The sequence below is a fragment of the Manis javanica genome, chromosome 7 (assembly GCF_040802235.1).
Source record: "Manis javanica isolate MJ-LG chromosome 7, MJ_LKY, whole genome shotgun sequence".
NCBI lineage: Eukaryota > Metazoa > Chordata > Mammalia > Pholidota > Manidae > Manis > Manis javanica.
The window spans coordinates 117466289-117480065 of NC_133162.1; the positions used below are offsets into that span (position 1 = coordinate 117466289).

The 13777-nt window shown below is 34.7% G+C and overlaps 1 protein-coding gene across 13 annotated transcripts in view; it reads left to right on the top strand.

Moving 5' to 3' along the window:
- The window catches only part of MBD5 (methyl-CpG binding domain protein 5), a 437517-nt gene that overhangs the window by 224078 nt on the left and 199662 nt on the right, over positions 1 to 13777 (top strand). The window lies entirely within an intron of this gene.

The window sequence follows — 13777 nt, forward strand, 5'->3', positions numbered from 1 at the left end:
ATGATCTATGCAGAATTGAAAGGAGAGATCAGCAAGTTTGCTGGATAAAAAATAAACTCACAAGATCAATAACTCCCCTATTTACCAATAATAAATTTTAAAAGAAAGAAAAGGGATATCAATAACCAAAATTACACCAAAGGTAAACAAAAGGAATTTCATGTATAATTTAGCTGAAGAAAAAAGATATAACTTTGCTGAGACATTTAAAACCACCTTAACAAATAGATACATGTTGGTTTGACCAAGTACAATAAAGATGCAAATTCTCCTCCATATTAGTCAATAAATATAATGTACTCCTAGCTTTTCAGGGGTTCTTTTATGTTTGGTTTTTGTTTATTGTATCATTTTGTTATTTTTTGTGAAATGAGTGAATTTACTGAACAAATACTTATTCAGAGACTATTATATGTCACTTTTATTAATTATATTTTGCCTTGTCATAGTCATGATGTATAGCAAAGTACACTAGTTCCTGAAAATGAATTTGAAGAATTTTCTTTTTTCCCCAAGATCACTCAAAATGTTGAAATAGTACCACAGTTGTCTGTTGTACTGGTCTTTAAAGAGAGGACATTTTTTGTCATTATCCAAGTGTACCTTTTTAGTTTCTGCTTCATTCATTTCTGATTTTATCCTATTCATCTCTTCTCTTTTCTTTAGGTTTATATTGTGCTCTTTTCTGGCTCCTTGAATCAAATGCTTAGTTTGTATATTTTAAACTTCATTTATTTTATAATAAATGGATTTAAAGCTCCAGGTTTTCTTCTGAGGTCAATTATTTCTAAATAGTCTGTGTATTTTTTATTTCCTCTTGAATATAAACATTATTAATGTAAGCATTATTTAGGAAAATGCTTTTTTTCAGTTCTAGGAGGCTATACTTTTAGCTGTTCTTTTCTCGTGGACTTATAGTTTTATCTCGTAGCTTAGATAATGTGGTCTGCATAATTTCTACTTGGGGTATTTATTGAAATTCTCTTTATGCCCTAATGTATAATCATTTTCTATGGATACTTAAAAATAATACCAATTTTCTGTTGGTGAAGCTTGATATTTCTGCCACGTAATTTTTGACTACTTGATTGTTCATCTTTGAGAGTACTCTACTTAGTTTTCCACTATGGTTGTCGATATAACTGTTTCTCCTTATTAAACAGTGTCTCTGTGTGTGTGTATGTGTATGTGTGTGTGTACACACACATATAAAATTAGTAGTATATATATGTATATGTGTGTATACATATTATTGTTTTTAGAATTTGACTTTCATCAATTTAAATATCCTTTTTGTCCCAATTAATGAACTTTGTCTTCAATTAAAAATTTTTTTCTGATACCTGCTTTCTTTTGTTAGCATTTTCATGGTTTTTCTTTTTCTAATCCTTTGATTTTCAGTGCTTCTGCATCATTCTAATTTAAGTGTGCCTTTTTTAACTAGTTTGTGTCATTGGATTTTCTTCCTTTTTTTTTTAGCCAGACTTTGTTGTCTAATGGACTCTTGATATATTTGCACTGTTTCCTGCCCCATATTTGTTTAGTTTTTTTAATATATTACTTTCCTGCTTATTTGTTCATCTTATTTCTTTTTCTGCTTTCTGTTGAACTGATATAATTTTCCTTTTTATCTTTTTTTTTTTGGTGGTGGTGGTGATTTGGAAATTTTATATCCTATTTTAATTTTTGTCCACACCCATATTTATAAACTTTACTTTCTAATAAAACATAGAAGTAATAAGTACGTCCTAACAAAACTAAAACCTTAAGGTGCTTGAATTTTCTCTCAAATTTTATACATCCACAACCATTTTAGATTGTTAATAAATTTCTTTTGGCCAGTGCATCTCAACAGTTAGATTTAACCATAAGTTTTCATGTGATTTTGCTCTATATTCTTCTTGAATTACTCATCTTTCCTTCAATCACTTCATTTTATTCCACTTCCTGTTTTAGTCTTATCTATTTTAGTCTGACACTTAAACATGGGAATGTCTATCAGCTATCTTAAGTGATCTATTTCTTAGATTCCCTAGTCTTCCTTTTTATTTCCTCTCTTCTATTGCTATAGTAGACACTAAAGCTCAACTAATCATTCAAGAAAGAAGATAAGCTTTTTAAGTCCTTGTATACCTAAAAAAGTGTTTATTTTACTTTCATGTTTGAAAGTTGCTCTTGCTACATACCTGAATTCAAAATCATTATCCTCACAACTTCCGACTGTTGGTTCATTTCTTCTAGTATTGTGATCAGATGATTGACGTGATTTGTTTCTTCTATCTGAAACCCTTTATTATCTCCTTAAGTAGTAGTCCAAATTTCATAAAGATATGTCTCATTATGGATTTTTTTTTATCTGTTGTACTTGAAATACAGGTCTCCTTTAATCTGAAGTCTTATATCCTTTTTATCTCTGACAATCTACCTTCTATTATTTCTATGATTTTTCTTGCACTGTAAATGTCCTGACTTTTTCCTTTTTGATACTTCTGTTAGTTAAATGTTAACCCTCTAAAATCAATCCTCTGTAACTTATAATTTCTTTCTTATATCCAATCTGCTCTTATTCTACTTTTTTAAGATTTTTCTTGACTTTATTTTCCAAACCCCCTATTGAATTTGTCAGTCATATATTTTATTTCCAAGGACTCATACTTATTCCATACTTCCCTTTCTTAAAGATAGCCTTTTCTTCTCTTCTATATGCATTGTATTAGAAGTTTTCCAGTGCTACTTTTATATTCTGTAAATATTCTCCATTTTCTCCCTAGTCAATTTTTCCCCCATTTGTCTTTCTTTTTCTCTTCATTACAGAAGATAGGCCTCAAATATCTGGTGATCTTTGACTCCTATTTACTGCTTAAATAGAGTAATAGAAAAGTTCCAAGTTCTGTGTACAGAACTATACACAGTTGGCTGGCTTCCCTTTGGATGCAGTATGCATAAAGTAGGCCTTAATTTAGCAGCCCCTAAATGTAAATGCTGATGTCTGAGGGGGAACACTGCTTCTCATTCTATCCACTCTGGTTCAGACCAGATGGTATGTTCAATCTCTTTGGAAAAGAAAGCTCAACTTTTTTGCTTGAGGTAGGGGTGAAGGTTGTCTGTGAGCATTCTAGGGTGACAAGATTTGGGAAGTCCATATTTTTACCTTCTGACTTTTCAGGTATTTCCTGTTTTTAGCCCTATATCTCTCGACTAAAGTCTATCATATTTCATGTTTCCTACCTTTCCAGGCTTCCTGCAGCAGGTGTGCCCCTCACCTACGGCTCTGCTTTATCACCAACCACTCCTACTTTCTTTCTTTCTGAAGTTGTTAAACTCCCTTTTCCATTGATAAGTGGCCCCTCATCCCTTAAAAAAATTATTTCTCTACTAATATTTTAATGAGATCTTGAGAGGGGAGATAGAACTCTGAGTTCAGCCTATTATCTCATAACAGAAACCCATCTTAAGAACTCTTGACTGCCTTTATTGTTATTTTAAAAATATGGACTCTGTAATTTATGATTTTATTTCCTCTTTGGAGAATGATTTTTAGTCTCTTGATAGCATTATTTATTCTCTTTATCTTTAGTCAGTAGTTTCTGGTTTTTTGCCCTGTGATTAGTGGTTGACATATCAATTTTTTTAATTTTTGTAGTTCAATGAAGTTTTCTTTGTAGTAGAGCATAAAATTAATTTTGATAAACATTACACGGGCATTTGAAGAAAATTTTGCTCTGTTATATACAAAGTTATGAACATCCATTGTATTAATTCTTTAATTTACTTCTGGATGTTTGATTTTTAAGATGACTGTGGGAGAGAAGTTACTTTCCCAAAACAATCATTTCTGTCTTTTTGTGTTCTCATTGAATTTCAGATATTTTTATTTCATCTTTCAGTGCTGTTATTTATAGTGTAAAAGTTCATAAAGCAAACATCCTTACTTTAGAACTATACTTTTTAATCAGTTTAAAATAATTCCCTTTGCCTATATAATACATTTTGCTTTGATTTCTCTAAGTATGCTCTTAATGTTGCCATTCTTGCTTTTTTTATTTCTGTTGTTCTGATATATCTTTATCTATGCCTTTAATTTTGCTTAGAAATGTTTAAAATATGAGCTTTATAACATATAATTGCTTATATAGCATGAAATACTTTCTTATAGCATAGAAAGCAGCAAAGAATTGGACAAGGCTAAGTGTCTTTTTTTCCAGACAAAACTGAATTATCTCACTTTTATTATGAGAAAAACTATATTTGTTTTTATTTCATAAAACATTTCTTTTTCTTTTTTTTAATCTCATCTTACTGAAAAGTGAGAATGCTTTAATTTGCCCTGGTTCCTTATGGATACGTGAAGTTTACTTTCATCATTTGTACTTATCAATGCTGGACTGTTTTTTAAATACTGTTTTTGTACTTTTCTCCCTGTATTTTGCTATACCTGCTGAGTTTCTCTTAACATTTGTTTATTCTAGTTACCATTTGGGAGTTTTACATTATCTTTTTATTCTAGAAGAGCTTCATTCTTCTTCTACTATCATGAGTAAGATTATATAATAGTTCCCCATATGTACAATGAGAGATTTTACATGATCTTGCTTCCTCTCGTTCTTACTGTTGCCACATGAACACAGACTACTTTTTTTTGTTCAAATAATCTTGACTTTTAGCTTTAGATTAATGTTATATTTTTACATTGCTTACATTTTCTTCAATGATTGTTTTATCATGTATGCCGCCTTGGACTTATGTTAATTTAGGTATATAACACAAAGTTTTAATGGTTTTATTGCTGATGCTTCCTCATAGTTAAAATATTTTCGGTTTCTTAAAGTCATTTTTTTTTCCACGGTGAATGAAAGTTTCTGGGTCCTTGCATGACTAAATAGTTTTGTGTCTTTGGAAATGAATGCTAGAGCTAGGCTAGTTTTAGAATTTGGAGTAGAAATTCTTGCTTCTAAAGATTAATCATGTTCCATTATCTTCTATTACATATGGTTGTATAAAAGAAGTATGATATTGACTCTATTTTTTTTTCATTTTAGATGATGTTTTTTTTCCTGCTGAGACCCATATGGGGTTTGTTTTTCATTTATTCTTTAACTTTTTTAAATTCACAAGTATCACAAGTGTATTCTCAGTGTCATTTTTGCCTAAGTATGAAAATCTGTATTTTCATTCATTTCAGGAAAAATTTCCAGTATTATTTCTTTATTACTTTACTTCCTTTTACTGTCTTCTCACCTACTCAAATTATTTTTTTTACCTTTTATTTTTTATTTCCTCATTTTTTACATGAGGAACATTATGTTTACTAGACTCCCCCCTTCAGCAAGTCCCACCCACAAACCCCATTATAGTCACTGTCCATCAGCATAGTAAGATGCTGTAGAGTCACTACTTGTCTTCTCTCTGTTGTAACGCCCTCCCCATGCCTCCTCCCACATTATACATGCTAATCTTAATGGCCTCTTTCTTTTTTCCCCTCATTATCCCTCCCTTCCCACCTATCCTTCCCAGTCCCTTTCCCTTTGGTAACTGTTAGTTCATTCTTGGGTTCTGTGATTCTGCTGCTGTTTGTTCCTTCAGTTTTTTCTTTGTTCTTATACTCCACATATGAGTGAAATCATTTGCTACTTGTCTTTCTCCACCTGGTTTATTTCACTGAGCATAATACCCTCTAGTTCCATCCATGTTGCAAATGGTAGGATTTTGTTTTCTTCTTATGACTCAATAATATTCCATTGTGTATATGTACCACATCTTCTTTATCCATTCATCTACTGATGGACACTTAGGTTGCTTCCATTTCTTGGCTATTGTGAATAGTGCTGCAATAAACATAGGGGTGCATCTGTCTTTTTCAAACTGGGCTGCTGTATTCTTAGGGTAAATTCCTAGAAGTGGAATTCCCGGGTCAAATGGTATTTCTATTTTTAGCTTTTTGAGGAACCTCCATACTGCTTTCCATAATGGTTGAACTAATTTACATTCCCACCAGCAGTGTAGGAGGGTTCCCCCTTCTCCGCAACCTCGCCAACATTTGTTGTTGTTTGTCTTTTGGATGGTGGCAATCCTTACTAGTGTGAGGTGATATTTCATTGTGGTTTTAATTTGCATTTCTCTGATAACTAGTAATGTGGAGCATCTTTTCTTGTGTCTGTTGGCCATCTGAATTTCTTCTTTGGAGAAGTGTCTGTTCAGCTCCTCTGCCCATTTTTTAATTGGGTTATTTGCTTTTTGTTTGTTGAGGTATGTGAGCTCTTTATATATCTTGGATGTCTAGCCTTTATCCATTCATCTATTGATGGACACTTAGCTTGCTTCCATTTCTTGGCTATTGTGAATAGTGCTGCAATAAACATAGGGATGCATCTGTCTTTTTCAAACTGGGCTGCTGTATTCTTAGGGTAAATTCCTAGAAGTGGAATTCCTGGGTCAAATGGTATTTCTATTTTGAACTTTTTGAGAAACCTCCATACTGCTTTCCACAATGGTTGAACTAATTTACATTCCTACCAGCAGTGTAGGAGGGTTCCCCCTTCTCCACAACCTTGCCAACATTTGTTGTTGTTTGTCTTTTGGATGGGAGAATTTCTGAATATATTCTCCCATACTGTAGGATATCCTTTTGTTCTATTGATGGTGTCCTTTCCTGTCAGAAGCTTTTCAGCTTGATATAGTCCCACTTGTTCATTTTTGCTTTTGTTTCCCATGCCCAAGGGGATATGTTCATGAAGAAATCGCTCATGTTTATGTCCAAGAGATTTTTGTCTATGTTATTTTCTAGGAGTTTTACGGTTTTATGACTTACATTCAGGTCTTTGATCCATTTCAAATTTACTTTTGTGTATGGGGTTAGACAATGATTCAGTTTCATTCTCTTACATGTAGCTGTCCAGTTTTGCCAACACCAACTGTTGAAGAATCTGTCATTTCCCCACTGTATGTCCATGCTCCTTTATCATATATTAATTGACCATATATGTTTGGGTTAATGTCTGGAGTCTCTATTCTGTTCCACTGGTCTGTGGCTCTGTTCTTGTGCCAGTACCAAATTGTCTTGATTACTGTGGCTTTGTAGTACAGCTTGAAGTTAGGGAGTGAGATCCCCCCCACTTTATTCTTCCTTCTCAGGATTGTTTTGGCTATTTGGGGTCTTTGGTGTTTCCATATGAATTTTTGAACTATTTGTTCCAGTTCATTGAAGAATGCTTTTGGTATTTTGATAGGGATTGCATTGAATCTGTAAATTGCTCTGGACAGGATGACCATTTTGACAATATTAATTCTTACCACCCAAGAGCATGGAATGAGTTTCCATTTGTTAATGTCTTCTTTAATTTCTCTTAAGATTGTCTTGTAGTTTTCAGGGTATAGGTCTTTCACTTCCTTTGATAGGTTAATTCCTAGGTATTTTATTCTTTTTGATGCTATTGTGAATGGAATTGTTTTCCTATTTTTTCTTTCTGTTAGTTCATTGTTAGTGTACAAGAAAGCCACAAATTTCTGTGTGTTAATTTTGTATCCTGCAACTTTGCTGAATTCTGATATTAGTTCTAGTAGTTTTGGAGTGGAGTCTTTAGGGTTTTTTATGTACAATATCATGTCATCTGCAAATAGTGACAGCTTGACTTCTTCTTTACCAATCTGGATTCCTTGTATTTCTTTGTTTTGTCTGATTGCCATGGCTAGGACCTCCAGTACTATGTTAAATAACAGTGGGGAGGGTGGGCATCCCTGTCTTGTTCCCGAACTCAGAGGAAAAGCTTTCAGCTCCTCGCTGTTCAGTATGATGTTGGCTGTGGCTTTGTCATATATGGCCTTTATTATGTTGAGGTACTTGCCCTCTATACCCATTTTGTTGAGAGTTTTTATCATGAATGGATATTGAATTTTGTCAAATGCTTTTTCAGCATCTATGGAGAGGATCATGTGGTTTTTGTCCTTTTGTTGATGTGGTGGATGAAGTTGATGTATTTTCGAATGTTGTACCATCCTTGCATCCCTGGGATGAATCCCACTTGGTCATGGTGTATGATCCTTTTGATATACTGTTGAATTCTGTTTGCTAATATTTTGTTGAGTATTTTTGCATCTACATTCATCAGGGATATTGGTCTGTAATTTTCTTTTTTGGTGGGGTCTTTGCCTGGTTTTGGTATTAGGGTGATGTTGGCTTCATAGAATGAGTTTGGGAGTATTCCCTCCTCTTCTATTTTTTGGAACACTTTAAGGAGAATGGGTATTATGTCCTCTCTGTGTGTCTGATAAAATTCCGAGGTAAATCCCTCCAGCTCTGGGTTTTGTTCTTGGGTAGTTTTTTAATTACCATTTCAATTTCTTTGCTCGTAATTGGTTTGTTTAACTTTTGTGTTTCTTCCTTGGTCAGTCTTGGGAGGTTGTATTTTTCTAGGAAGTTGTCCATTTCTTCTAGGTTTTCCAGCTTGTTGGCATATAGGTTTTCATAGTAGTCTTTAATAATTCTTTGTGTTTCTGTGGAGTCTGTTGTGATTTTTCCATTCTCATTTCTGATTATGTTGATTTGTGTTGATTCTTTTTTTCTCTTAATAAGTTTGGCTAGAGGCTTATCTATTTTGTTTATTTTCTCAAAGAACCAGCTCTTGTTTTCGTTGATTTTTGCTATTGCTTTATTCTTCTCAATTTTGTTTATTTCTTCTCTGATCTTTATTATGTCCCTCCTTCTGCTGACTTTAGGCCTCATTTGTTCTTTTTCCAGTTTCAATAATTGTGACTTTAGACTATTCACTTGGTATTGTTCTTCCTTCTTTAAATAGGCCTGGATGGCTATATACTTTCCTCTTAGAACTGCTTTTGCTGCATCATTCAGAGGTGGGGATTTGTGTTGTCATTTTTCTCCGAATGTTGCTTGATCTTTATTTTAATTTGACCGTCCCTCCATTGATTATTTAGGAACATGTTGTTAAGCCTCCATGTGTTTGTGAGCCTTTTTGTTGTCTTTGTACAATTTATTTCTTGTTTTATCCCTTTGTGGTCCGAGAAGTTGGTTGGTAGAATTTCAATCTTTTTGAATTTACTGAGTCTCTTTTTGTGGCCTAGTATGTAGTCTATTCTGGAAAATGTTCCATGTGCACTTGAGAAGAATGTGTATCCTGTTGCTTTTGGATGTAGAGTTCTATAGATGTCTATTAGGTCCATCTGTTCTAGTGTGTTGTTCAGTGCCTCTGTGTCCTTATTATTTTCTGTCTGGTGGAACTGTCGTTTGGAGAAAGTGGTTTGTTGAAGTCTCCTAAAATTAATGCATTGCATTCTATTTTCTCCTTTAATTCTATTAGTATTTGTTTCACATATGTCGGTGCTCCTATATTGGGTGCATATGTATTTATAATGGTTATATCCTCTTGTTGGAGTGACCCCTTTATCTTCATGTAATGTCCTTCTTTATCACTTGTTACTTTCTTTGTTTTGAAGTCTATTTTGTATGATACTAGTACTGCAATCCCTGCTTTTTTTCTCTCTGTTGTTTGCATGAAATATCTTTTTCCATCCCTTGACTTTTAATCTGTGCATGTCTTTGGGTTTAAGGTGCATCTCTTGTAAGCAGCATATAGATGGGTCTTGCTTTTTTACCCATTCTATTACTCTGTGTCTTTTGATTGGTGCATTCAGTCCATTTACATTCGGGGTGATTATTGAAAGTTATGTACTTATAGCCATTTCAGGCTTTAGATTCATGGTTACCAAAGGTTCAAGGTAAGCTTCTTTACTATCTAACTAACTTAACTTGCTTATTGAGCTATTATAAACACAGTATGTGATTCTTTATTTCTCTCCCTTCTATTCCTTCTCCTCCATTCTTTATCTGTTATGTGTTTTATTCTGTCCTTTTTTGTGTTTCCTTTGTCTGCTTTTGTGATTGGTTGACTTTATTTTTTGTCTTTAGTTAGTATTTGGTTGGTCTGCTTTCTTTGCTGTGATTTTATTTTCTCTGGTGACATCTATTTAGTCTTACGGGTGCTTCCATCTAGAGCAGTCCCTCTAAAATACCCTGTAGAGGTGGTTTTTGGGAGGCAAATTCCCTAAACTTTTGCTTGTCTGGGAATTGTTTAATTCTCCTTCATATTTAAATGATAATCATGCTGGTTACAGTATCCTTGGTTCAAGGCCCTTCTGTTTCATTGCATTAAATATATCATGCCATTCTCTTCTGGCCTGTAAGGTTTCTGTTGAGAAGTCTGATGATAGCCTGATGGGTTTTCCTTTGTAGGTGACCTTTTTCCTCTCTCTGGCTGCCTTTAATGCTCTGTCCTTGTCCTTGATCTTTGCCATTTTAATTATTATGTGTCTTGGTGTTGTCCCTTCTGTTGGGAGTTCTGTGGGCTTCCATGGTCTGAGACACTATTTCCTCCCCCAGTTTGGGGAAGTTCTCAGCAATTATTTCTTCAAATCCACTTTCTATCCCTTTTTCTCTCTTCTTCTTCTGGTACCCCTATAATGCAAATATTGTTCTGTTTGGATTGGTCACACAGTTCTCTTAATATTCTTTAATTCCTGGAGATCCTTTTTTCTCTCTCTGCCTCAGCTTCTCTGTGTTCCTGTTCTGTGATTTCTATTCCATTAACAGCCTCTTGCACCTCATCCAGTCTGCTCTTATGCCCTTCCAGAGATTGTTTTATTTCTGTATTCTCCCTCCCAACTTTATCCGTTAGGTCTTGCATATTTCTCTGCAGCTCAGTCAGCATGGTTATGACCTTTATTTTGAATTCTTTTTCAGGAAAATTGGTTAAATCTATCTCCCCAGGCTCCTTCTCTGGGGTTGTCTGTGTGATTCTGGTCTGGATCAAGTTCTTCTGCCTTTCATGGTGATAGAGGTATTCCTGGGCAGTTGGTGCATGTGTCAGCTTGGAAAACAAAGTCCCTTCCTGCTTGCTGGTCGCTTTCCTCTCCTGAAAGAATGGCGACCCTTAGCAGCTTGTGCTGGGCTGCTGCGCACCGACAGGGCCTCTGAGTCTGGCCGCGGCAGCTGCAGAGGAGGCTCTGGGCGGTTGCTGTGGGCGCGGCCGCTCTCAGGCTGCTCCACTGCTATGGCGGAGCCGTGCCAGAAGGGGAATGAACAGGAGGCTGTTTATTGCTGTGAGGGGCCTCAGGGCTGCGCTGCCTCCCAGAGGGTTAGGGCACCCAGAGTTCCCCGGAATTCCCAGCTGCTGAGCTGATTGTGCCGGGAACGCTTCCATCAAGCGGTGAGGTCCCTGTCCCTTTAAGAGTTTCAAAAAGCACTCGCTTTTCTTTTGTCCAAGGAATGCCAGCTGTGGGTACCCCCTCACAGATTTTACTGTTCCGATTCTCTTATATCCAGCATACCACACACTGTGTGTCTGTGCTCCCGGTGCGGATGTCTTGGGCTGGGTGTTCCGCAGTCCTGGGCTCCCTCTCTCTCCCCACTCCGACTCCTTTCCTTCTGCCGGGTAGCTGGGTTGGGGCTTTGCTCGGGTCCCGCCAGGCCGCAGCTTGTATATTACCCCCTTCACGAGGTGCTGAGTTCTCGCAGATGTAGATGTAGTCTGGCTGTTGTACTGTATCTTCTGGTCTCTCTTTGAGGAATAGTTGTATTTGTTGTATTTTCAAATATATATATGGTTTTGGGAGGACATTTCTGCTGCCCTACTCACACCACCATCTTGGCTCTTCCTCAAATTCTTATAATGTTGGACCTCCTAAATTTGTCTTTTCTATTACTCTGGATTCTCCAGAGAACCAATAGGATGTTTGTGTTTATATATACACACACATATACGTGTATATATAAAGAGATTTATTTTAAGGAATTGACTTGTGATTTTGGCAGCTGGCAAGTTTGAAATCTGTAAGGCAGGCCAGTAGGCTGGAAGTTCCCATTAAAAGTAATTGGTACACTTGTATTCTAAGGTGGTCTGGAGACAATTCCTTCTTCCTTGGGGCACCTTACTCCTTCCTCTAAAGGGCTTCAAGAGATTGGCCAACCCATATAATCTATTATCTGTTTTACTGAGATTATTTAATTTAAATATTAATCACATCTGAAATTACCTTCACAGAAAATGTGGACTGGTGCTTGCCCAAACAAGTGTGCACTATGACCTACCCAAGATGACACATAAAATGAACCATCACATCCTCTCTCTAATTCACTATGTCTGCCTTTATTTCTTTTAATTTCAGTTCTAGGAGAATTTCTCAAAATAGTCTTCTAAAATCACCCATTTGTCACATGAAACATTTATTGCTTTTTATAAATTTAGTGATCAGTTTTTCATTTTAAAGTAATATTTTCTGATTTCATATTTTTCAGTTACAGGATTTTCTCATTTTTTTTGAAAATATGTTTTTCTTTGAAATGTTTCTTGGACATTTAAATATTTGTTCTATTTTTAAAAACTTTAGTTTGAAAAATTTCAAAGTTAAAGAAAATTTATAAGAATTGTTTAATGTCATATTTTTCACATAGACTGATCAGTTTTTAACATTTGCCCTATTTGGTTTATCTCTCATGATCTGCATGTATCACTTATCAATATTTGACTAAACCATTTGAGAACAAATTGCAGACCTTACGATTTTTTTCCTAAATACTTAAGCAAGAATCTCCTCAAAACAAGAGACCTGTTTTTTACCTGGCTTCAGTTATTAAATTCAGAAAATTTAACTTCGATATAATACCATCAACCAATATATAGTCTTATATTTTGCCAATTTTTTTGATACTGCCCTTCTATAGCAATTTTTTTTGCAATCTAAGTTCTAGTCAAGAATTGTCCTTTCCCAATAGTTACATGTAAAAGATTTTTTTAAGTGATCTGCTCTTTCTTGATATAAATCTGTTTCATAGGGAAATAATTTATATGTCTCCTCAGAATGAACCCCTTCTTTTCATATGTATGATAGTTTTTCTTTGTTTTCTCATTGTAAAAAAAAGTTCTGTACTAAGTGTCCAGTATCAGGAGTTCATAATTTTGGGTTAAGATTTGAAAAAATTTAAATCTAGGGAAGAGGAAAAGCAAAGTTTGTCTTTTCACTAGTTTTAATATACTAACAGCTCTATAACTTCAGAAAACAGTTTGTCTCCCTTCAACATCATTCTTAAGAAACAATTTTCAGTTGTCATTCATAGTATTTATAGAGCATTATGTTAAGCCCAGTTGAGAATACAAAGTGTAGGTCTGGTTGACTGGACAGCAATTATACAGGTAAGACAGTTAAAGAAAAGTTAAGAGAATTGATAAAGACTCATGGAAAACTCAAAGCCTTGAGACTGAAAGATAGGTAAGATTTGAGTAATAGGGAATATATTCCCAGTGAGAGTTGACAAATACAAATTAGTTTGATACTACAAAGCACTCTGTAAAACACATCCTTTTACTTGCATTCGACCAGGGAAAACTCAAGCATATATATACATAAATTGTTCAGTTCACCCAAGCTATCAAATACATCCTAAAGTTGTTTTTAGTGTTCTATTTTCTTTTATATCTACTATATCTCTAATTATGTCTCTTTTCAATTCGTAATGTATTTTATTCCCATCAGTCTGACTTAGAGACTGGTTCACATCTTTATCATTTCCTCCTTTCTTATGTTTACCCTTTTTTTCTCACTTCTCTGAAACATTTCATTGATTTTTAATGTTTTTTTCTAATTTAATAAATGGATTTGAGGCAATGCCTTTATTACTGTTTCAATGAATTGATCATTGTTTTTGAATGGGGTTAATTAAAATATAATTTTCATAAAGTAAAATCATCTTGTTCTGTACAGTTCTTAGTGT